The sequence below is a fragment of the Sciurus vulgaris genome (assembly GCF_902686455.1).
Source record: "Sciurus vulgaris genome assembly, chromosome: 1".
In the NCBI taxonomy this organism is placed as follows: domain Eukaryota; kingdom Metazoa; phylum Chordata; class Mammalia; order Rodentia; family Sciuridae; genus Sciurus; species Sciurus vulgaris.
In genome coordinates, this window is record NC_136461.1 from 204335515 (window position 1) to 204357868 (window position 22354).

Here is a 22354-nt window from a genome sequence, read left to right on the forward strand (position 1 = left end):
TCTCTGTGGATAATATGTATTGAAAACATCTTCTTCCCATCCTGTGACTTCCTTTTTTTAAACTCCCTAAATAGTTCCATTTGATGAACAGACGTTCCTTCTTTCAATGCAGTTCAACTCTAAGCCTTTCAGAGGTGGGCAATGTTCCTATTACAAGGTAATATATATACTTTCCATTTTCCTCTAGAAGCTTTATTTTTGTAATTAAATAAAGGGGCATGTGAGAATAATGTCAGATTTCCAGACAAGTTGGAAAGATAATGCAGAGAGCGCTGTCAGCTCTGCGTCTGTCCTGCTTGGCTCCATCTTACATTAGCTAGGTGCACTTGGTACAGCTGATGAGTCAATGAAGAAGCATTATTATTATTAACTCCATAATTGATTGGGATTTTCTTAGGTTTTTCTGTACCAGCATTTCATCGTGGATACCACAATACATTTAATCTTGTTTCCTTAGTTGCCTCCTCAGATTTTTCCCATTTTTGATGACTTTGGCAATACTGAAGAATGTCAGTTAAGCATTTTGTAGAATTCCTTTCAATCGGAACCTGTCTTGTTTTTCTCCTGTTTAGAATAGGGGTTAGGTTTGGGGAGGACAGTGATGGAAGCAAGTATCTTCTCAAAGTACAACATCAAGTATTTTGGGTACACAGCATGGCTGGCAGTGTGACCTTGATCACCTGATAGGGCAGTGCTGCCAGGTCTCCCCTGCACAGGGGCCCCTCATCCCGCTTTAGACTCTGCTCTTTGGAGAAGTTCCCAAGTGCAGCCCACCTGAAGAGTTGTGCTCAGAGCAGGTATTTGGAGGGGGTTTCTCTCTTTCCCCCATGTACTGATTCAATCATTAATATGTATCTGTGAATATTTATTTTATATTTTGGGTTATTTATTTGTTTGCTTTGTTGCTTAAGTTGTCTGAGGTTTGCCTAGTGGCTCTTCTCATTGACACATGTTATTCCTCTGACCCAAACCTGTTCTTTTACTGTTTTAGATCACTTCTTTCCTTCCTAGCACTCCAAGATTCTCCAGGCTCATTTTGTATATTCCACAACCCTGTCCTGGAATTAATCATATTTGCAAGGAGCCCTGATTTCTGTTACCGGAACATGGCAATAGAAACCAAGATCTGGGTGTGAGGGGTGCTCATGGCTACTGGAGTGTCACTGCTCCGAGGCTTTCTCAGAGGACAGAGCTGAGAAATGCATGTGTGTGCACGAAAGCCATGCACATGTGTACACATGTCTACAACTGTTATTATGCCTGGTCCCCTCGTAGCTATGTTAAGCAGTCATTCACACTGGTGTCTCCAACTCTAATCTGATATCACATGATTCATTCCCGCTTTCCTGCTTATCTGTAATCTCCCATTTCAACACAAGCAATCTGATTTCCACCATCTACCACCTGTTTACATGTTTTTAATCCCAGTGTCCATTCACAGAGGGTGTCAGGACTGTTAACCTCTCCCTCCATGCAAAATATGTTGAAAATTGAGACATAGTTCCTTTTGTCTCGGTCTAACAGCTTCCATTCCTTTCTAAAGTTACAGAAATCAGCACCTCTTTTCTTCCATTTCCTTCAGAACGGTTATGTCAGACATTTATAACATATTTAGATTCTTTTGCTATAGTCTGCCTTCTATCTTGAGATTTCCTACCCTCTTATTTTTTTAAATTGCATACATTAAGATTTGTTCATCTTGCTGTGAAGTTCCATGGGGTTTTGACAAGTGCACAGTGTTGTGTATCCAGTATCTAACTATACAAAATAGTTTTGTAGCCCTAAAAAAATTTCCTGTGCTTCACTTACTTAACTCTCTCCCACCCTCATATCCATGGCAACTAGTGATCTATTTTCCTTCTTGACAGTTTTGTCTTTCAGAATATTATATAAATGGAAGCATACAGAGTATAATTTTATCACACTGGCTTCTTTCACTTATCAATATACATTTGAGTTTTATCCATGTTGCTATGTGCATTGATATTCCTTCTGACTGATTGCTGAACAGCACTCAGCAGTGTGGCCACACCACAGTTTGCTGATCCACTCATTTATGAGAGGGCTCCTGGGTTATTTCCAGTTCCGTGGATTATGAATAAAATTTCTACAAACATTTGTGTACAGTTTTTTGTAAGCATAAGTTTTCAAATCCATTGGGTAGACACCTAGGAGTTCAATTACTGGTTCACATAGTCGATGTTATAAGAGACTGTCCAGTTGTGCTCCCGAATGGCAGCACATGTTGTATTCCCCCCAAGGACTGAGACGTCCCCTTGCTCCACATAAGTTCTCCTCACTGTTGTTATTTTAGTCATTCCAACAGGTGACAAGGGAAGTCATCCCTTATTGCGATTCGCACTCCACAATGGTGATCGACCAGGGCCTCCTTCTCGTGTGAGCTCCCCATCTGTGGGTCTCTTTAGAGAGCTGTCTGTTCAGATACTTTCCCTGCTCTCTGTTGGGTTGTTTGTTATTTTTATTGTTGAGCTTTCAGACTTCTTTGCATATTCTGCATATAATTCTGTTATCAAATGTGTGATTTTCAATATTTTATTCCAGTATGTGTCTTTTTCTTGCATTTTCTAGCAGTGCCTTTCACAAAATAAAAAATGTTAATTTTAGTGAATTCAAAGTTATCAACCTTTCTTTTGTAGGAAAGTCATTTTTTCAATTTTACAACACCTTTTGCTGGTGTATCTGAAAACTCATCACCCATCTCAAGGTCATGCAGATTTTCTCCATGATTTCTTCTAGAAATTTTATAACTTTGAATTTTACATTTAGGTCTATGATCCATTTTGAGTTCGTTAGAAACTTTACTTTTTTTTCAAACTCCTCCATTTAGATGTAAAAACCACATGGAATTGATTTTTACATAGGGGTCAAAAATCCATTTTTTTCCACCTGAATTTTAGTTGATGCAGCACTATTTATTGAAAAGACTGTTCATTATTCACGACTTTGCAGTGTCACCTTTACACTAGTGAAGTGTCCTTATTTGGCAGCTGTGTTTCTGGACTGTACACTGGTCCACCGTTAGATTTGTCTGTCCCTGCACCAATGCCATAATGCCTTATCTAATGTGGCTTTATAAGAAGCCACACGTTGAGTAAATTATCCAATTTTCTTAAGATTGTCTTGGCTACTTTTTTGCTTTTTACATTTCCATATGAATTTGAGAATCAGCTACACATTGCCATAAATGGAATTCAATTTCTGATTAGGATAGCATCTAGAGATTAATTGGTGATGTGACCCTGCTGCCCATCCCAGCATGCTCCATGCCATTGCTCCCTGCAGTTCCTTGCCATTTCCATCATGGGCACGTCCCTCGGGTGCTGCATTTGAAACATCTCTTTCCTGTCTCTGCTTCTGGAAGGTCAGACGGTCTCCATCCTCCTTCACATGATCACCCACCCTGCCCTGCAACAAGGGACGGTCACTCTCCTGAGCTTCCTCCAGCCCAGCACCTCAGGATGCTCAGCTTCCTGGCAAGAACAGGCTTCCAAACAAGCCGCCCCCACTCTGGTGCTTCCTCTGCAGTCCTCCGTTTGTGCACGTTTCTCCCAGAAGCAAGGAGAGAAATTTGCTTCTTGGGTGGTCGACGCAGCCTGTTTGTTTCCTAGGGATCGTCAGCTTTGTGTCCTTCTTGGAACTCCCGGGTCTGTACCTCTTCACTCTTCTTCTCCAAGTCTCCCACCCGGCACTTGTTTCTTCTCGTTCAATGTTCCCTGGACATCTCAAATTTACCTTCCTTTCATTTACCTGCTTCCTGCCTGGTTCTCCCACTCATCATTCACAAATTTATTAAGAGATGATTGCTTACCAAAATAAATCTCCTCCCTTCTCAGGAGCTGTCAGTTCGGGTTCAGTTAATAACATTCCCTCTTGATCTTCAGCAGCTTCTTACTTCATTAATAATCTTAGTAAACCTTCCTGACGTGCACACGTGCATAGACACCCCCCACACACACAAAGCTGCAGCAGGAGACCAACTTATTTACTCAGGAGGCTTCTGGTAAGAAGAACACTGTCTTTGTGGGAAAAATGCTTTTATAAATGGTTTTAATAAATAGAAGAGAAGGTGGGTCTAGTCTCAGTTCAGACTCCCCACCCTGCCCAGGCAGGAATTAGCTGCTGTCAGTTACCTGTGGGGGTCAGGGGTTGTTTTGTATATCCAGTGGAGAAAAGTGTAGCTTGAATTTCTAGGGAAAAATCAAAGAGAAAAGATAAGGAGGAACCTAATGACCACTTGTGGCACATGGCAGTGGCCACCCAGTAAGCTGTGGCCAGAGATCTTTTGGAGAAAAGGAAAGTCCCCCACAACTCCCATGTGCCTCCCATCCTTGATAAGTCTAATTGGATCACAAATTCTCTTCCGAACAATGGATCCTTTGGTAGAAGGCGATGCTTTGCCAAGTTTGGTATCTAGGTTTTGAGAGGTCAAAAGCAGAGAGAATGTGAGTTCACGAACCAGAGACAGAAAAGGTCATGGAAGGAATAATCTCAGAGAATCAACAAAGAGGCAGAGAGACTTAGGATTGGATTTTGAGCTAGTGCAACCAGTTCACCAGGATGCATAGGTCCTCGGCTGTCCTCTGGGTTGTCTACATTTGTCTAGTGATTAACACGTCTTTCTTCTGTGTCTATGTTCAGAAAGTCAGACTGTGATAGGACAGAAGGAATAAGAAATGGTAGGAAGGAGGCAGAAAGGAAGGGCAAAGAAAAATATTTTAATTAGTAAGTTCTGCATACTTTCCTAGACCTGTCACCTCCTAAGCCTGTCTCCCTTCCTGGCCTGTTACTCCCAAATTCCTAGAAAGGCTGTAAACATATCTGTGCATTGTTAATTAAACCCCCAATCAATCAAGCAAAGAGAAATATGATATCTGGAGGAGTCTATAGTTTTGGAACTTTCCATGTTATCTACTGATCAGATCCATGTTAGCCTGAGGGCCCTGAGACTCCCCAGACACCAGAACCCATCCAGAGATCGCTCCTTACCTTCCCACACACCCCTCATCAAGTTTCCTTGATAAGAAGAATCAGGAACCCCAAACAGCATCTCTCACCTCAAGATGGCCACATCCTCACTGGAATGTGTATTCCTTGCTTTACCACAAAGGCGTCTCTCCCAGGAGGCGGCCTGCCTCTCCCTTCCATGTGCGTCTGCTTTCCTAGACATACTGTTTATGCCTCTGACTGGCACGTGCTGAAATTCTTCTCCCTCACACATGCCAAGAACCCTGCTGGTCCTGAATCAATGAGCTCCTTCCTCTGGGAACTCCTTAGACCTGCCTTCAGAGACACCTCTTCCATGACAAGTCCAGCAAATACACCTCTGACATGCTGAACAGCAGGAGTTCCCCTCAGCTATAGGTGGGGAATGGGGTGGCAGTAAATGGATTCCACGCTCACAGAACTGAGGAATGGAAGAGAACTTAAGACTCCCATGCTCAAGAGGTGGCCGAGTCCTCTCTGCTCCAGTGGTGAACTACTGTGAACCACATTCAATTACGTCCGTTGATGAGACTCACTTTCCGAATCAGCCCAACCCATTCCTGGGTATCTGCCAGTGACATTATCCTCCCTAGACTGAGGCAAATCTCTCCCTGCATTGTTCCATCTACTTATCCTAAACCAACACCAGGTGCACCGGAAACAAACACGCTGTCTTGCTCTAACGGTCCTTCAGATGTTGCAAACATCAACAAGTTCACAGACCATCGTCTTCATGCTGATTGGTTGCATTTTCAGTTTCTGCTCTAACATGCTTTGGATCACTTCTGCCTTCTTGCAACTCTTCCCAGGAAGGACTCTGCTGCAGGAGGGTATTCTAACACAGGTGCCATGCTCAGACACTGAGGTGCTCTGGACATGTCATGGTCTGCAACCTCACCCTCTGCTGTCCAGTGGAGGGGAGCCACAGCCCTGCCAGCTCGGACCCGCCCTGCGCGAGGCAAGGTGGGACGGAGGGCAGTCTTGTCTCACTTCCAGAGCACAGATGTTGTAGGTGGAACAACTTCCAGTTCTGGGGATTTGGCCACAGGTCAGGGAGTCTTTTCTTAGGAGACTAAGTTCTAAACCAACAGTAACACAAATCATAGAGCAGCCAGTCCTAAGTGATAGCTGGAATTCCTAGGAGGCCTTTGCAAAGCAATCTGGAGTGCTTCTGATTGAGCACTGCAAGAGGTCAAGCCTCTGGACAAATGTCAGCAGAGGTCATCCAAAGCAAGCCAGGCTCAGCACAATCACGCTCTGCTCTCCTGACCCCTTTTCAGCACAGAGGAATCTGAAGCAGCTGCTGTCTTTCAGAGCCTGCAAGGGCCAATTAAAACAGGTGATTTTTTGTGCATTTAAAAAATTAGTTTAGCATCTTCTACACATACTTTCACTTAGCCTATAATAGTCAGAACTGAAGGGAGGAAAAGTCAGATGGATGAAAAAGAGGATAGTGAAAAAATTCTAGCTGTACTAAATTAAATTGCTACTCAGTTACCATGTTCTTGTTGCTGCTGTTCCAGAAATGCAACCATAGTGAAATTGTAATTGCACTGGCCTAGCAACTGAGTGTTTAATGTGATCTGATATCATACTGGCATTTCCTCATGCACCCCTGTCCTGCAGTGCATCTGTCCAAGTGGGTTGGTTCTGATTATGTCCAGGTACAAGCTGTAGGGTGCAGAAAGGAAATCCCCCTTTCATTTAACCAAGTAATTTTGTGTTCCCAGAGGGTAGCTTCTTTCTGCTGCTAGCACCTGGTTTTCTCCTGTAGCACATTAGCTATTATCATTCTTACAAATATTATCTGAGGTGATATGGGAAATCCAGAGATGAAAAGCAAGAATGCACATAAGGCAGGTCTCAGCACATAGTATACACTCAACAAACACCCTCCCCAAAGCACACAGCTCAGTGGGATGGTCAAAGCTGCACACTCTTAATTGTTATGCAAGACACTGTCAAACAAAGATATTCATGGATTCTACAAATATTTGTTGAAAACTTAATACATTCTGGGCAGAAACAAAAGAGCAGAGGGGAAGTGAGTCTTTCAGTGCAAAGGCCTTGATGTTTCCTTAGCAGCTTGACTACAATCTTTCTTAAAGAAGAAAATAAAGATCTAAAGCAGGTCAGTAACTTGTTCAAGGTCAAATAACTGGTCACTGGAAGAGTCTGCATTTGAACCCATTTTTTTTCTCAGTTTGCTGGCATGCTTGCCACTCAGCTTCTCTCAGGGAGTTTCAACTCTCTGGCCTTTGACCTGGAGGCTCCAGGGTTTGGGACATAAGGACAAGGGATGGAGGCGTGGGTGGTGGAGTGGGTCAGGGAAGGACTTCCTTTATACTTAGGGGTCAGTGCTCCAGCCCTGGCAGGGATCTACACCATATCAAAGGGACACTTCCCAGGGTTGAGAAAACATAGAGCGTCTTTTAGGGCTCAACTGTCCTGCAGGGCACCTCAGTTCACAAGCAGAAACATCTCCGAGCCTAAGGAAGTGTGAAGACCTAAGGAGCAGAAGATTCAGTCTGAGAACTAATAAAATCCTGAGGACGGGAGCTGAGTTTTGAGGTTGCTGCTTATGAAGATGAGAAGTCTAAATCTCTTCTTTGGTGTGCAGGCCTAAGGCATGTGCCGCGTGGACCATCTGTGAACCGTGCCCACGATGCCCCTTGCCCTCTGACCCCACCCACCCAGGTGTTCTCTTCCAGCCCGTCTCATGGGAGGCAGTGTAGAGTGCATAAAGAACAAGGTCTGCAACCTGGCCTTCTGCTTTACCTGGTGCCCTAATATGGTTTGGGAGCTGTGAATGTGTCAATCATCAGAGAAACAGCTTCTCCTACCTGAGGCGAAGCGTAGGGACAACTGAGCCACAGGGAAACCCCGAGAGGAGCGTGTGGCCCATCTCTCTCCTTTGTCTTTTCTCCCTGGGTCTGGGTTTGGAATGATCCTCCGCTAGCTCTGATCCTTCCAGGGGCCATGGGATCCTTGGCCGCAGAGTCTCACAGCTCAGTGCAGTCAAGGAGGATCCAGCGTGTCCCTCAATACTCACTCATATTTTAGGAAAAGAGTCTGATGGGTTCAACACGTGTCACGTGCTCACCCTGGACCAATGAACTGTGGCCTGGTGGGCAGACTTGTCAGTGGCACTGATAGACTGTAGGCCGAGTGGAGGGGAAAACGCTTTCCCCAAAGGGCTGTGAGATTCCCAGTAAGAGAGAGTGGGGATCAGAGTGGGGGAAAATGCATGCTCACATCACTTGCTGTGCCCCCCAGGAAATTCTGTCTAACTTCAGTTTGCTCCTCCATAAAACAGGAATAATTCTGTTACCTTCCAGGCTTAGCGCAATAACACTGGTGTATCTGCACCTCATGCATAAACAATACGTTTTATTATTCATACATTAAACCATTTTATCTTTCATACATTTTTGTCATTTTTTTCCCCTATGACTAAAGTAATTTATGCTCATCTTTGGAAATATGGGAAATTGAAAAAGTTCATAAAGCAAGTCATCCATATTTAATCATTGTAACTTCTTATAAATGATTGCAAGAAATCTTGTAGCCTGTCCTTTTGCTTAGTATAAGTCCCAAGTGTATTTTTACATGTGTTTGTAGAGGAGGGGACAACTTGAACTTGATCAGGGTCCACAGGCAGGGTCAGGCATCTACAGAGAGAAGGTGCAGAGAGCCCACACATACATATTTACGTGTGTTGTTTGATGATAAAACCTAGCCTCCTTGGACAGAAGAAAAAGAGTGAGGTGACATGAACCTCACGTTCTTGAAGATCACGTGGACTGAGGCCTGAGCTTGAGGGATAAAGGACGTTGCAGTCAAATTTGAAGGGAGAACTACATGAAAGGCAGGTTACCCTACTTCTTAAGGAAATACAAGAAGACGTTGACTTAGAGCTCAGAGGTCCCTGCTCCTCTCGGGGACCCAGGAGGACTGTGGTTTCAGACGCATCCTGAGCCACTTAGATGTGGGTGTACTGAGCCCTGGTTGCAGGACTTTAGAAGGGGGAGGATATCTAGGAACAGTGAGGGATGGGGGAAGCAGGCAGAGAGAGAATACCACTTGCGAGCTTCAAGTTCAGACTTTGAAGTTCGTACTTCTGGTGAACATGCAGGAGGCTTTCCCCTGGGACTCTCAGCAAAGATGGGGCAAAACTTCATAAGCAGGGAGTCAGAAGCTAATGACTCTTGATGTACTCCTACTGTATACTCAAGTGAAGAGCTGGGAATACACACTTCAACCCATCTCTGGGTGTTTACGTGCATACTGCACGTCCAAAGGGGTCTTTAGGATTTCCTTCATTCAGTGCCCCATATGCCCCCTATTTTACTGTTTGGATGACTTCCAGTTGTTCATTATGATGAATTCTGCAGCAATGATCTGTGAGCTAGTAAGTTCTTTGTTGTGCCCATGTTAATTTTTAACTGTAGTATAAAGGAGAAACAACAGACTTTTATCCCCTCAAAGAAAAGGAATAGGGTCATGAAATAGTGTTTGATCATTAGAAAAATTCACTGAATAAATTAATCAAAGGAAATCAAAATGTTATTTCTTTAAATTTTCTTTTTTGACTTCATATGCCATAAATTTTGCAGTGCATACACATATGCACTTATAGTGACATGCTCATATTACAATATGCATGCATGCACATTATGTGTATCCTATAGTGGTTTTAAGTGGCAGTGTTAAATTGATATTTTTTTGGATTTTCAGCTACATATCCCTTCCACTGCAGCAGAGCCTGCTTCCTGTTGCTGTTGATCATAAGCAGGCCCACTGTTGATTGGGTGGCAGTACTTGCCTTTCTGACACGACAAATCCTGATTCCTTTGTCAAGAGCCGTGTGTCACAATAGGGAGCTGTGGTCCAGAGGGTCCTGAGGGAGCCTTGGAGAGAAACAGTCTGAAGACTGCTCTTTGGGAACCTGTGACTTTGCAAAGCTTTTTCAATACTTGTTTTGGGACCTTGGCTGGTTGGTAAACTGTTCTCAAGACCTCTCAGTCCTTCTGCCACCAGAACTAATGACTTTCATTTTCTGTCCCATAAAATATTTCTGTCCCATAAAGTGTTTCCTTGGGACCTAGAACCTCCTTTGTAAATGAGACACATCAAAATTTATGAAGGACCTTACACTAAACAGGAATCCCTTTGGATCCCTGCTGCTTCCTGCTACCAAGGCCCTACTTTATCAGGGAAAGAACTTATTTCCCTTCCTTCCACCATTTACAAATAATCAGATAACATCTTGTGTCTCTCTCCTCCCTCTCTCTCCCTTTCCCCACCATGTTTACAGAGGTTTAAAAATATATCAGTATTTTATTTTAAGATCATACGTAACTATATATAAGTAATATATAATTGTATGCATGTGTGTATATATGTTGTGTACTTATGTATACATGTATGTATATGTACATGTATATACGTACACACAGCCATTAAATATAGTGAGTTATGTCGATACAAACTGCCATGGATGAACTCATGATTAATCGTAAGAGAATGCACAGTGACGAGGTATATAATACACTCCACAACACACACCACATACCACATGGAGTAGGTACAAAGTTAGTCAAATCTCCTATTGGTTAACAAACTATGCTTCTGATTTCTTTGCCAGTTAAAAACTTAACTGGTGTCTTAACACATTTGGGATAGAAGCCCAGAAATGTGATTGCTGGAGCGTTGTAAAAGATGTTGCCATTTTGATCTTCAGAGACACACCGCATGGATCATTTCCAGCAGTGATGTGTACTATTAACTCCTTTTTTCCTGGTATTTCTGCCAGCAGTAGGCTTGATTGCTTTCTGTAGTCTGCATTTTGCTAGGAGTGTGAAGTGCTGCCTTGTGGGGGTTGAATTTGTGTTCTTCTGGTTGTACACGGGCTCAGTGCTTCTCATAACTGCATTAGTAACAACTGACGTTGCTCTTTTGTGACTTGCTTATTCATATCCAGTGCCCATGTTTGTATCTGGTCTTTCAACCATCCATTTGAAAAGATTTTTTTTTATATCCAATAATCTTAGTTATACATATTGCAGATATCTTATTTTGAATTAATTCTTTAAAATTAATCTGTTGATTTAATTCCTGGCATCTCCATTTTCATAGAATTTATTTATTTTGTAGCTTTTAGGGCTTCTATTCTGATTTTAAAAATCTTTTCTATTAACGGTGACACTGAAATTTGCTGAGACTTCTGTTTAATTGTTGGTGATTTTATCTTTTTTTTTTAAATTTCTCCACCTCTCCCACCCCTCTTTTCCCTCTATACAGTCCTTCCTTCCTCCATTCTTGCCACCCTCCTTAACCCCAACCCTAAACCTAACCCTAACCCTAACGCTAACCCCTCCCTCTCCCCATTATATGTCATCATCCGCCTATCAGCAAGATCATTCGTCCTTTAGTTTTTTGAGTTTGGCTTATCTCACTTAGCATGATATTCCCCAATTTCATTCATTTGCCTGCAAATGCCATAATTTTATTATTCTTTATGGTGGAGTAATATTCCATTGTATATATATGCCACAGTTTCTTTATCCATTCATCGACTGAAGGACATCTAGGGTGATTTTATCTTAATCCATGGCGACTTTTGTGTGTCAGCAGAGGAGGAGACATGAGGGAGTTTTCTTTTGGATAAATGACTAGTGGGTCAAAATCCTTTACCAAAAAGACCTACTTCCTCTCTTGTTGTAGTAAAGGTCCCCTTTGTGATCCCTGTATTCTGTCTTTAATGGTATTTCATCCTGAAATCTGTCCTACTTAAGTATTCATTCCTGTCCAAATCTCATGCTTATTTGGGTTGAATTAGCTGTATTGTATTTCAGTGTCTATGAATCCCTCATCAATTTTCTTCTGATAACATTATTGTAAATTCCAGGCAGTATTCTTCCATCTAAATTTTGAGATTATTTAATGTAATTCCAAAATGAAAGGGTATCTAATTAACAGTTCACTTAGTGTCTACATACATCAATATTGAAGAGCTGACCTTTTTTTATTATTTTCAATATTCTCAGCGAGGAACACAATTTCTCTTTCCATTAATTCAGATCCAATTTAACGGCCTCAGTAAGATTTTATAGCTTCTTCATACATGACTTATACATTCTGATCATTTTATTTCTAAAGTATTTTATAGCTTTTGTCATTATTCCTTAGCTTCCATTTCTAACCTGTTTTATTTTTAAGTGAAATAAAATATTGAGTTTTAACCAGCCAACTCATCAAAACCAAACATGCTAATTCCAGGAGGTATGTGCTTAAATATTTTTGTGAGTTTTATAGGTATATAAAAGTGTCTTCCGAAATACATAATTTTACCCCCTTCATGCGTTCAGTCATTCACTGCAGACTTACTGGGTTCACACTCTGCACCCCTCAGTCCTCCAGGTGCTTGGGTGAGAGCCCCCGATGCTGGTCTGGTGGAGCTCATCTGCTGCAGAGTTCAGAATAACCAGAAGAGGGTGGTTCTACAAAAGGCCAAAGCCTCCAGGACGACAGTAGGCCAGACTGGACGGGGAAGGAACCGCGGGAAGGGAGGCCAGGGGTAGAGGTGCATGCTGGAGTGGGGACAGGGAGGTCAGGCTGAGTCCAAAGGCCACTGCAAGGAATTTTTGAGAGAGAGAGAGAGTGCCATTGTGGTGTCCTGATTTTTGGGGGTGCTGCTTTGTTTTGCTTTTTCTTGGATAAACCTAGAAACGGAAGCTTTCATTGCCTGAAAGAAGCTGAACAGGATTGAGTAAGAGCAGGATGTGTTTTCCACTCCAAGGGCTCACAGTTGATACAACTGCTTTTATTCAGATATGAGACCATCACGACTGTCCTTGTGCTCACCCACCACCTCTCTCCCCGGCTGGCTTCACAGGCCTCCTTGCACACACTGGCAGGCAGATGGAGGATGCAACATCGTGGACGGCATTGAAAGTGGCACAGCCCGTGCGCAGACCGTGGGGGAGGAGGCCAGCACCCAGGCCGCGGACTGGACAGGTGCAGGGTAGGCAGGCTCTTTCTCCTCTCCCAGGCTTGCTGGGGTTGTTGCCGTGTTTGGCAGATCAAGGGCATGATCTAACTTACTCGTGGAAAGAAGCTGTCGGCCGCTTTGTTGAGAAAAAACTCAAGAAGCTACCAGAAGAGCGGTGGGCAGGCTCCTTTAGGGAGAGGGACACAGGTAATGGTGCCCTGAGCAGAAGTAACCGTGCAGGTGTGAAGCCCGGTCAGAGCTTGGAGAGAACTGTTGCGGGAGCCGACAAGAGTTCCTGCTGGATGGGATGCTGTGTCTGAGAAAAAGAGGAGATGGAGACCATCTCAGGATTTAGGCTTGAGTGATGGGGTGGATGGAGTTTTCATCAACTGAGACAGGGCAGCTGTGGGATGAGCTAAATGGGGGTTCTGATGATCATTGGGGGGTCTCGGCACATCCTTGAGGTTTAAAGCACAGAGATGAGTAAGATCACCAACAATGGAAGACAGAGAAGGGGATCAAGGGTGATTCCATGCACTACCATATTAAAATTTGGGAAGAAAAGAAACCAGTGACGCTTGCTGAGGAAGAGCGGCTTATGTTTTAGGAGGGGAACTAAGCAACCACACGAGAATGTATCAGGAGGGGGGTGAGCTACCACCTCAACACTTCTTCTTCTTTTGGTTCCAGGGATTGAAGGGGCCACTTTACCATTAAGTCGCCTTCCCCAGCCCTTTTGTTATTTATTTTGAGACAGAGTCTTGCTAAGTTGCTTCAGGTCTTACTAAGTTGTCGAGGCTGGCTTTGAGCTGGCGATCCTCCTGCCTCAGATTCCTGAGCTGCCATGTAATGCCATGGGATTACAGGTGTGTGCCACCATGCTCACCTCGACCTCAATACTTCTGCAGGGTGTCAGAGGCCGATGTCCTTGGGAAACAGCCCCTGAGATTTCTAGGAAGATGTCTTGTGAACTTCAGTCTCAGTCACATCTGCAAGAGAGTAAGGGACCCAGACTGGGTGGAGGGAGAAGCTGGTCAGTGAGGCCATGTTGGTGGAGGCCTTGCTGCCCCAACAGGAGCTCTGGAGCTGGGGCATCTGTTCAGAGACGTCCAGAGTTGAGGTGAGGTGCCCGTGTTGGTAGCCTCCTGTGGGATAGTCGTGGCAGGTGGGCTGCCTTCAAGGAAGGGCACTTCATCTTGGGTGAGGTCCCTTGGGTGACTCACAGGGAGGCACTCACCTGGGAGCTTGGAACTGCTAACACCACTGGCAGCATGGGAAGGAGCCTGGGTGGACGGTCAGAGCGACCACGACAGCACACACGCGCAATGGCAGTGACCAGAGACTTCTCCAGCATGGGGGCTACACCGATCTTCCTGCCAGCGCTGAAAACTGAATGGGGGTGGCAAAAGCCGGCCCGCAGTGGGGTAAAATCGCATGGGTGGGCGGAGATTGAAGAGCAAGCAGAACCACAGCAGTCACTTTAATGTGTTTTGACACAAAAGAAGAGCAGAGACATGCTGTGGTGGCTGGAGGCGGAGACGGGGTCGGGGAAGCAGCAGGATTCCGTATCCCGTGGTCCTGATGCTGGGGAGGCGGAAGCAACAGTGGCCTCGGAGTGAAAGGAGAGCCGGTGGAGCGACCTCTCAGAGGATTCCTTCTCGGGTGTTACGCCATCATTTCCGTTTATGTTGCGCCGCACTTACGGGAACATCCAAAATCGTGGAACACGGGTGGGTGAATGCCCTCCCAGCTCCACCTTGGTCTTAGGAGCGATGCCTTCAGAGCTTCGTCACTTGAAACACCATCTTCAACAGGATGAGGCCTAAGAGTCCTTTTACTTAGTAAATTATTGCATAGTTTCAATTGGTACTTTTCTTAAAGAAAGTCATAACAGCTTTGAAAACTGGTCAGTTCCTTTCCAGTGTCTGTCCGTGTGCTCTGGCTCTCCTCCCTCCTGCCCCCATCATACACCTATGTACTGGCGGGGCAAAGAGCCAGGAGCAAGGGGCTGGGCTCCCTGGGACAGTTCCAGTCCCACCAGAAGTTCTCTGTGGGATGACAGGAGTTTAATGCATCTTCCTTCAGCATCAGCCTTCTTATATTCAAAATTCCATGATAATTGTGATTACAATGACCCAAGCAGGTAGGCAGTGAGAGAGAAAATGTGTTAGCACCTACGAATCACGCAGCTGAGTATCTAGTGCCTACAGTGCTGAATACGCTTGCAGTATCTGCAATTTATTTTTGCTATACGAATAGATTCCCTGGAATTGTGTTTTTGGAATTAACACTACTAGGTCACAGCATTGTCTTATTTGTTAACAGTGCAAATTTCACAGCCCAAGTCATAAATAAGATTGATGCCTAGTGTTTGCAATTATTGTCCTTGTTTTATCTTTCCAGGACTTAGTAAGGTTGAGTCCCAGGGCTGAGCTGGCTTAAGAGTTGCATTGATGAGCTTTTCATTTTTCTTAAGCCGTTTTTCTAAATAACCTTGGAAAATGTGTGTTCTTTATAGGTTACAAAGAACTCAGTTGTGAAATCATCTAGTTCTGATGCCTTTTTTAAAGAGTAAATTTTTAATCACATTTCTAATCCTTTTTTGGGTAATTTGGCTACTCAGATTTTCTACTTCTTTTTAAGTAGTTTTGGTAGTTTGCATTTTGATTGAGAAATTTGCATTTTTTTAAATGTTTATTTATTTGCTATATGGATTTACACATTCATTTTTAATTCTTAAAACTCATATATGTGTTTAAGTTATCCATTTAATTTTGAATCATGAATATTTTATATTTTATATATTTTCCTTACTCAATTTCATAAGGCATTTACATATTTCATGGACAGTTTCAAAGAACCAAATTTTTAAATGTGTTCTAAAACATATATGTCTTTTCTTATGTATTTTATTAGTTTCAATTTTTACTTGAATGATCCTTTCTTCATTCAGAGTTTTTGGTTTGTTCTTGGTTCTTATTTCCCAAAGACAGTCCTGATTTCCTTTATATTTTGTCTTCCTTCCTATAGAACAATGCAGATAGTGATTCTAGTTTTTTTTTTTTTTTTTTTTTTTCTGACTACTGATTTTATTGTGGCACATGGATATTGCTATAAAGTTTTCTCCTTTGCATTGATTCTTAGTCTATAATTTCAGTTGTATTTGCCATCTTGTGTCTCTTCCCATAAGTCAAGAAATTAATAATTTGGGGTATCCTTTGCTATTAATTATTTGTAGCCATTATGATTTTCAACATAGTGTGTAGTCTATCACATCTCTATTTTGAAATTACTAAGATTTTTTGTAGTCATGTATATGATGGATCTCTGTAAATGTTTGTTGAATATATGTAAACTGCATAATATCTACTCAAAAAACAAAGAGAAATGCATATAATCATACATATGCATAAGTTATGTAAATGGTGTAATTGCAGCTTCTAAAATACTAATATTGCTACTGCAACTTTTTTATTGTATGCCTGATATATCTTCATCTATCATTGTTTTCAACATTTTAACTTTTTCTTAAATTCATTATTTTACCAATGTGAAGATGAATTTTATTCTTAAAATAAGTTTGGCAGCCTCTGCCCACTCACATAGAGTACAAAAACAACTATATATGATTTATTTTCCCACCTTTCTGTGTTTATTGCACTTCGTTATCTCCAAGTAAGTCACTCCCTCACATCTGGGGGTCTGTCCCGGTCGCTGTGCACCTGCCTCTGGGCTAGGCCTTGTTTAGAGTGTGTGCACTCCCCGCTACAGCCCATGAGCCCCACGTCTTGAAGTCTTGCTGGGTTCATTGGCTCTTCATCCAGAGTCCTTGCTTCAGTCCTTCCTCCAGATGAGTTGCGTGACTGGTCGGTTCTCTGAACCTCTGCGTGTTCATACATACCTTTCTTTCCCACCCACAGCTAAATAGCCTGTGGTTTGATGTACATTTACTAGGTAAAATCCTTCTTCTAGCAGTCTCACAACACCTTCCCATTGTCCTCTCATTTGAAGCTGTGGATGAGAAGTACCTTGCCTTTTTATTCTTACAAATTTCAATTTTCATAAAATTATTTCTATATGAAATATTCTTTTTACTTGTATATGTGGGATCCATTTTATTTTTATGATATTTTTGCCTTTTCTATATGAAAGTTTGACACAGTTTTATCTCTAAGGTTCTAAGACAAAGAACATTGTCGGATTTGGCTTGGTGGATGTGTCTGTTCTAATGCAAGTCTTCCCCAGGGTTTTAGGCATCTCACTCAAGCCTCTTTCCAGTTTGGCACATTTTTTATCATGTTAGCTGTTTTAGTAATACTCCTCCATCTATTGCTCTTTCATTAAGCTGTTAGAACTGGTATCTGCTAATTAACTCCATCCTCATTTTTTACTTTCACTTTGCTGTTCCATTTCTCTCTCTGTACTTGATCTTCCGTGTCCTACCAATGACTTCCTCCACTATTTTAGTTTAGAGGTTCTGTTCCATACAGTTGATTCTCATGATTCATGGTCTCTGTACTTGCAAATTTGGGTACTTACCAGGATTTACTTGGAACTTCAGAACCAAACCTTGTGGCACTCTCCCTATCGTTCCCGGACATGAGCTAGTGGAGGAAATGGTGAGTCCCTGCACACATTCCCAGCTGAGGCCAAATGTGGTGGGGCCCCGCTGTCTTATTTCAGCTTCATCTGTAAATAAGTGTCTTTTGCATGCTCTATTTAGCACTGTGGTTCGCACATTTTTGAGCTGCCAGGGTAATTTTGTTGTTTAAAATGTTCCCCAAACACAGTGTTGAAGTGCCACCCATTGTTCCTAAGTGCAGAAAGGCCGTGATGGCCTTGTGGAGAAAATATTTGTATCAAGAGCTTTGCTCAGGCATGAATTAGAGCACTGTTGGCATGAGTTCATTAACGAATACACAAAATACTAAGTAAACTGTCTTTAATCAGAAACACATGCAGAACGTGTTGGCTACTTAACAAAAGAATCGTGACCAGAGGCTCTGAGGAAACTACCCTTAATGCCTCCTAGCGCAGAGTGCTGTATTTGCTCTTATCTTCTTTATGAAAATCTGCCACCAATAATGAGAATCACCTGTATCAGGTCCTCTGACATATTCTCATGTGATAATGCAGTCTTAAGTATTACCATCTTGTTTGTTTGCCTATTTAAGTTGCTCATGTTCTTTGGCTTTTTTTCACTAGTAGGTGGCCCTCCAAGAAGGATGTAACTGATGAGAAAGGAAACATGAGCAGGTGATTACAAAGGGCCACCTACTAGCTATTATTATCTTAGCTCTGACCCCTAAAGCAGAAAGGGTCGGTGTTGTCCTCTCTACAGACCAATAATCCACTGGACTCAGCCAATGCTCTCTGCGTACCCCTCCAGCTCCCTAAAAGCTGCTCTGAGACCTGAAGATCAACACATCTTTCTAGGTGTGCACTTTTCAACCCCCAAACTTCTGGGGGTTCTAGATCTCCACAGATCACACTCTTTCCAGTTCTTCCATGTTCTGCTTCTAAACCCAGGAGTCTGTCCATTGGTTACCAGGCTCTCATCTGGCACAGGGGTACAGAGATCCCTCTGCACCATTTTTTGTTGGAATTCCTGTGATTCCCAATGAAACTCACCAGGCCTCAGAGGTCTACTGACACCAAGTCCATGGAGGCGGTTGGTACAGGGCTGCTGAGAAGAGGATGCAGATATGTCATAAAGATGCCATTTTCCAGAATTGGATCCTAAGTACATTATGCATAGGTAGATACCTCCATATTAGATGAACACTGTCCGTCTCCCAAAATACATAACTTGGAAGAATTGAGCTTGAACTCAGTGCCAGCACACCTCCTATTCCAGACATTATCACAGGAGAATTCCCTCTCTTGGTGGCTGTTGTTTCTAGTAGAGCTATTCCCAATGTTGTGGGCAGTTTGGTTTATCTCCTTTTAATTTATTGGCAAGTTGCTTACATCACATGGAAGCAGCTGAACTCTGTAATTAGGAGTATTGAAAGGGAGGAATTTCCATAAATGCCATATGTTTCACCAACACTGCTCAGATGAGGCTCACCCAAGAGATTTTGACATTGCACTTGTGATAACACTTCTATTATTGTACAGTCTATTATTCTCAGAATGAAGAAAATGAAGACACATTTTCTGGCCCACTAATTCTTGTTAGCTCACCAAAAATCAATAGACTTTCTGATACTACATATACCTCCCATTTGGGGTAATCCATTTCCAGAAGTCTCCACTAACAGTTTTTACATCCATTTGGGTGTATCAGTTAAATTGATGCCAACATGGGCATACTTTATCACCTGCTTCTTGGTATGTTTCCACGATACTTGTTTTTATTCATGAAGGAGTCTTAAAAATGTTTGTTTCATTTAAACATGGTGCTTATAACTCATTACATTTATAAATTCTTCTCCAATTGACTGTATTTGGCTCTTAGTTCAGTATCAAGTATCTTTCAACACGGCTATGCTGAATTTGAAGTTTCAGAAGCATCATTGCACATAGGCTAAGTCTGATTTTGTTAAATATTCATGATTCTATTAAAGTGTACTCAGTGTGGTATTTGATACTGTGGGGAGAGCACTGGGCTTAGAGGTAAAAGACCTAGTTTAAATCTCATTCTGGTTGGCTTAGGAGTCTGTTCTTTCTTTACCTGTGTGCCTCTATGAACTTTGACCTTCTCACCTTAAGGTGGAGATGAGAATAGCAGCCTTCCAGGAGTCTCACACTGAGGTTAGTGCTGAAGTGACTCACAATAGCTGGCCAGGGAGATGCTGGCTGAATTTGAAGTCAGGAGGGAATGTCTTGGACACACAGGGAGTACTGTGAGCACCATTTCCAAGGAGAAAGATTAACCCTCTTAAGATTAGAAAATACTTCGAATCATTTGAAGAAGCCCAGTTTACATAGTATTCATTCACATCAGCATTTCTATTCATTAAATTATGTCTGGCTTATCTCTGTTTCAGAAATAATTTTTTTAGGCCATTTTCCTATTTTCCATGGCACATTTACTCTGAATGTGACTTTAAAATGATCCTAGAATTTGCACTTTTTGCTGAATTACATTTCTCTTGGTCTCAAATTGTTTTAAATCTTTTTGAATCCCTGTTTTTGAAAACCACAGAGAGAAAACATGTGAGAATCAAAAGACTGGGCAAAGTACTGGCAACGAGATAGGATCAAGAAAAGAAAAAGTAAAAGAACTTACTCGATAGCTGTATATCTTTTCTCAAGTGTATACAACTGGCAAGTGCTGAACTTGCTTCAGACTGCAAGGGTGCTCGCTGCTACAGATGGCATGCCCAACACGGTAGGTACCAGGGCCTCACCAGGGGCTCTCTGTAGAGGTGTGGGCAGGGTTGGGAAACCCACCAGGATGGGAAGCATCCTGTGCAGCAGCAGGAGCACCCATTCTCTGCAAGACCCCAGGGGCAGGGGAAGCAGGGTCTCTGGAAGTGGCTGAGGGAGGAGCTTCCCACAAACCTGGTGACCACAGACAGAGAAGCACAGCCACCTGCCACCTGAACCCCTGCCTTGCAAAGGGGAGTATCTCACCTACCCTCTGATGCTCTGTACAGGTGGCCACTACTCTACAGAATCCAGCCAGTCCCTAGAGGACAAGAGGGCCTGCACAAAGCTCTCCCTGGGGGCACAGAGCCCAGCAAAGTGAGCAGAGAGGTGGCGTGCACAAGGTAAAGCCCTACCACACACACCAGGAGATCGGAGGTGATAAACAGGAATGGCTCATGAAGACAAATGCCTGAGCTGGCCGAGCTGGCCATGTGTGAAAGAATGGCAGTGTTCTGTGTGGAAAAGAGGAGCTCGGATCCACGGCTGCTGGAGGGATGAAGCCACCGTGTTTCCTGGGAAGTCATCTGGCACTATCTGAAAGATACCCAAGTGTGCATTTTCCTAGACTTAAATTTGTTCTGGAGAAATTGATCTTTAAAGAAATAATAGGAACATGGTTTAAAAAATTAACTGGACAATTTGAAGAACTTGACTATACAGGAAAGTCTATCACATCACCTGTTATAACAACAACACTTGGAAGATAGCTAACCCTATAGTGTGGGGGTGGACTGAACACCTTGGTGTGTCTATGTGTGGAGGTGTGTCTATGCTTACATGTTTTAATAGTAACATGCCATTGCAAATGTTGAGAAAGGTGTCACAAATCGCCATCAACTGTCAGCACAAAGACTCATAGAACATTGCTAAGTATGAAAATCAGATCGAGAAGGTATTTCTAGCTTTTAGATGAGTTGGAATTGGAGGTTGTGGGGTCTCTCAAGTTTGCGTGTTGGAAAGAGAAGCAGGGTCTTAGCCAGGCGCGAGCAGTAACGGTGGGCCATGAGCTTTCCACTGTCCCTGAGAGCCATTTTGCCTGCAGGCTTCGGAACCCACCTTTATGAAACAGGCCCTGTTAAGACTGCCTGTACGTCGGACAAGGACCTCTTGGCAGGGAGGGTTGAGGGGTTCTCTTGGCATCCAATTCTGCCATTTGGTCTGTTTGGTTTTGTTTTGTATTTCTAACTTATTTTCTGTTGCCGCCTGCAGCAACGAGACTGCGGGAAAGAATCGGAGGCGGACTGGGAATGAGCAACTTCTTTATTTTTCTCAGAGGCGCTTGTTTTTTTGAGGTGCTTCTTCTCAGAGGTGCTTCCCATCGGAGGTGCTTCCTTTCTCCCAGAGGAAGAGAATGCCTTATATCCACTAAGGCAGCCAATCAGCTTAGGATTAAGTAGCACGATAGGAGCACGTGCCACGGTACCAATTAAGAAAGAATGAGGAACCTGTGCTGACCACGCGTGCGGAAGAGACATCAACCAATCAGGCAAAAGGTCATGAGAGAGCTCGCCATGTTAACACTAATTATGCGCCACCTCTTGGCCCAACGCCAGCTGCCATCTTAGAGCTATTTCCTCAAACAGCTGTAAACATGTCTCTATAATTTTCTTTCTTTTAAATTTTGATTCATTGTACACAAATGGGGTACAACTTTCATTTCTCTGGTCCTACACAAAGCAGAGTCACACCGTTTGTGTGATCATACATGGACTTAGGGTAATGATGTTGGTCTCATTCTATTATCTTTCCTTCCCCTGTCCCCTCCCCACCCCTTATTTTCCTCTATACAATCCATCCTTCCTCCATTCCTGCCTCCCCCACCCCATTATGGTCTGCTATTTTTTTAACCTATCTCAAACTCTAAGTTCTAGAAATGTGTGGATTCCTTCATCCTGAAAACACATGAGAAGCACAGGGCATGGAGAAGAGAGAGAGGAGACAAAGGGGAAGGAAGCAGGAAAAGGGAGAAAGACTAAGGAA

At 43.0% G+C, this 22354-nt stretch overlaps 1 long non-coding RNA gene across 1 annotated transcript; it reads left to right on the top strand.

Annotated features, from left to right (window-relative positions):
- Positions 1-72: 72 nt before the first annotated feature.
- On the top strand, positions 73-20861 carry LOC306660919. Its single transcript, XR_013763785.1, has 3 exons — positions 73-157; positions 20148-20333; positions 20602-20861. It is a non-coding gene; the product is annotated as an uncharacterized lncRNA (long non-coding RNA).
- Positions 20862-22354: the final 1493 nt, after the last annotated feature.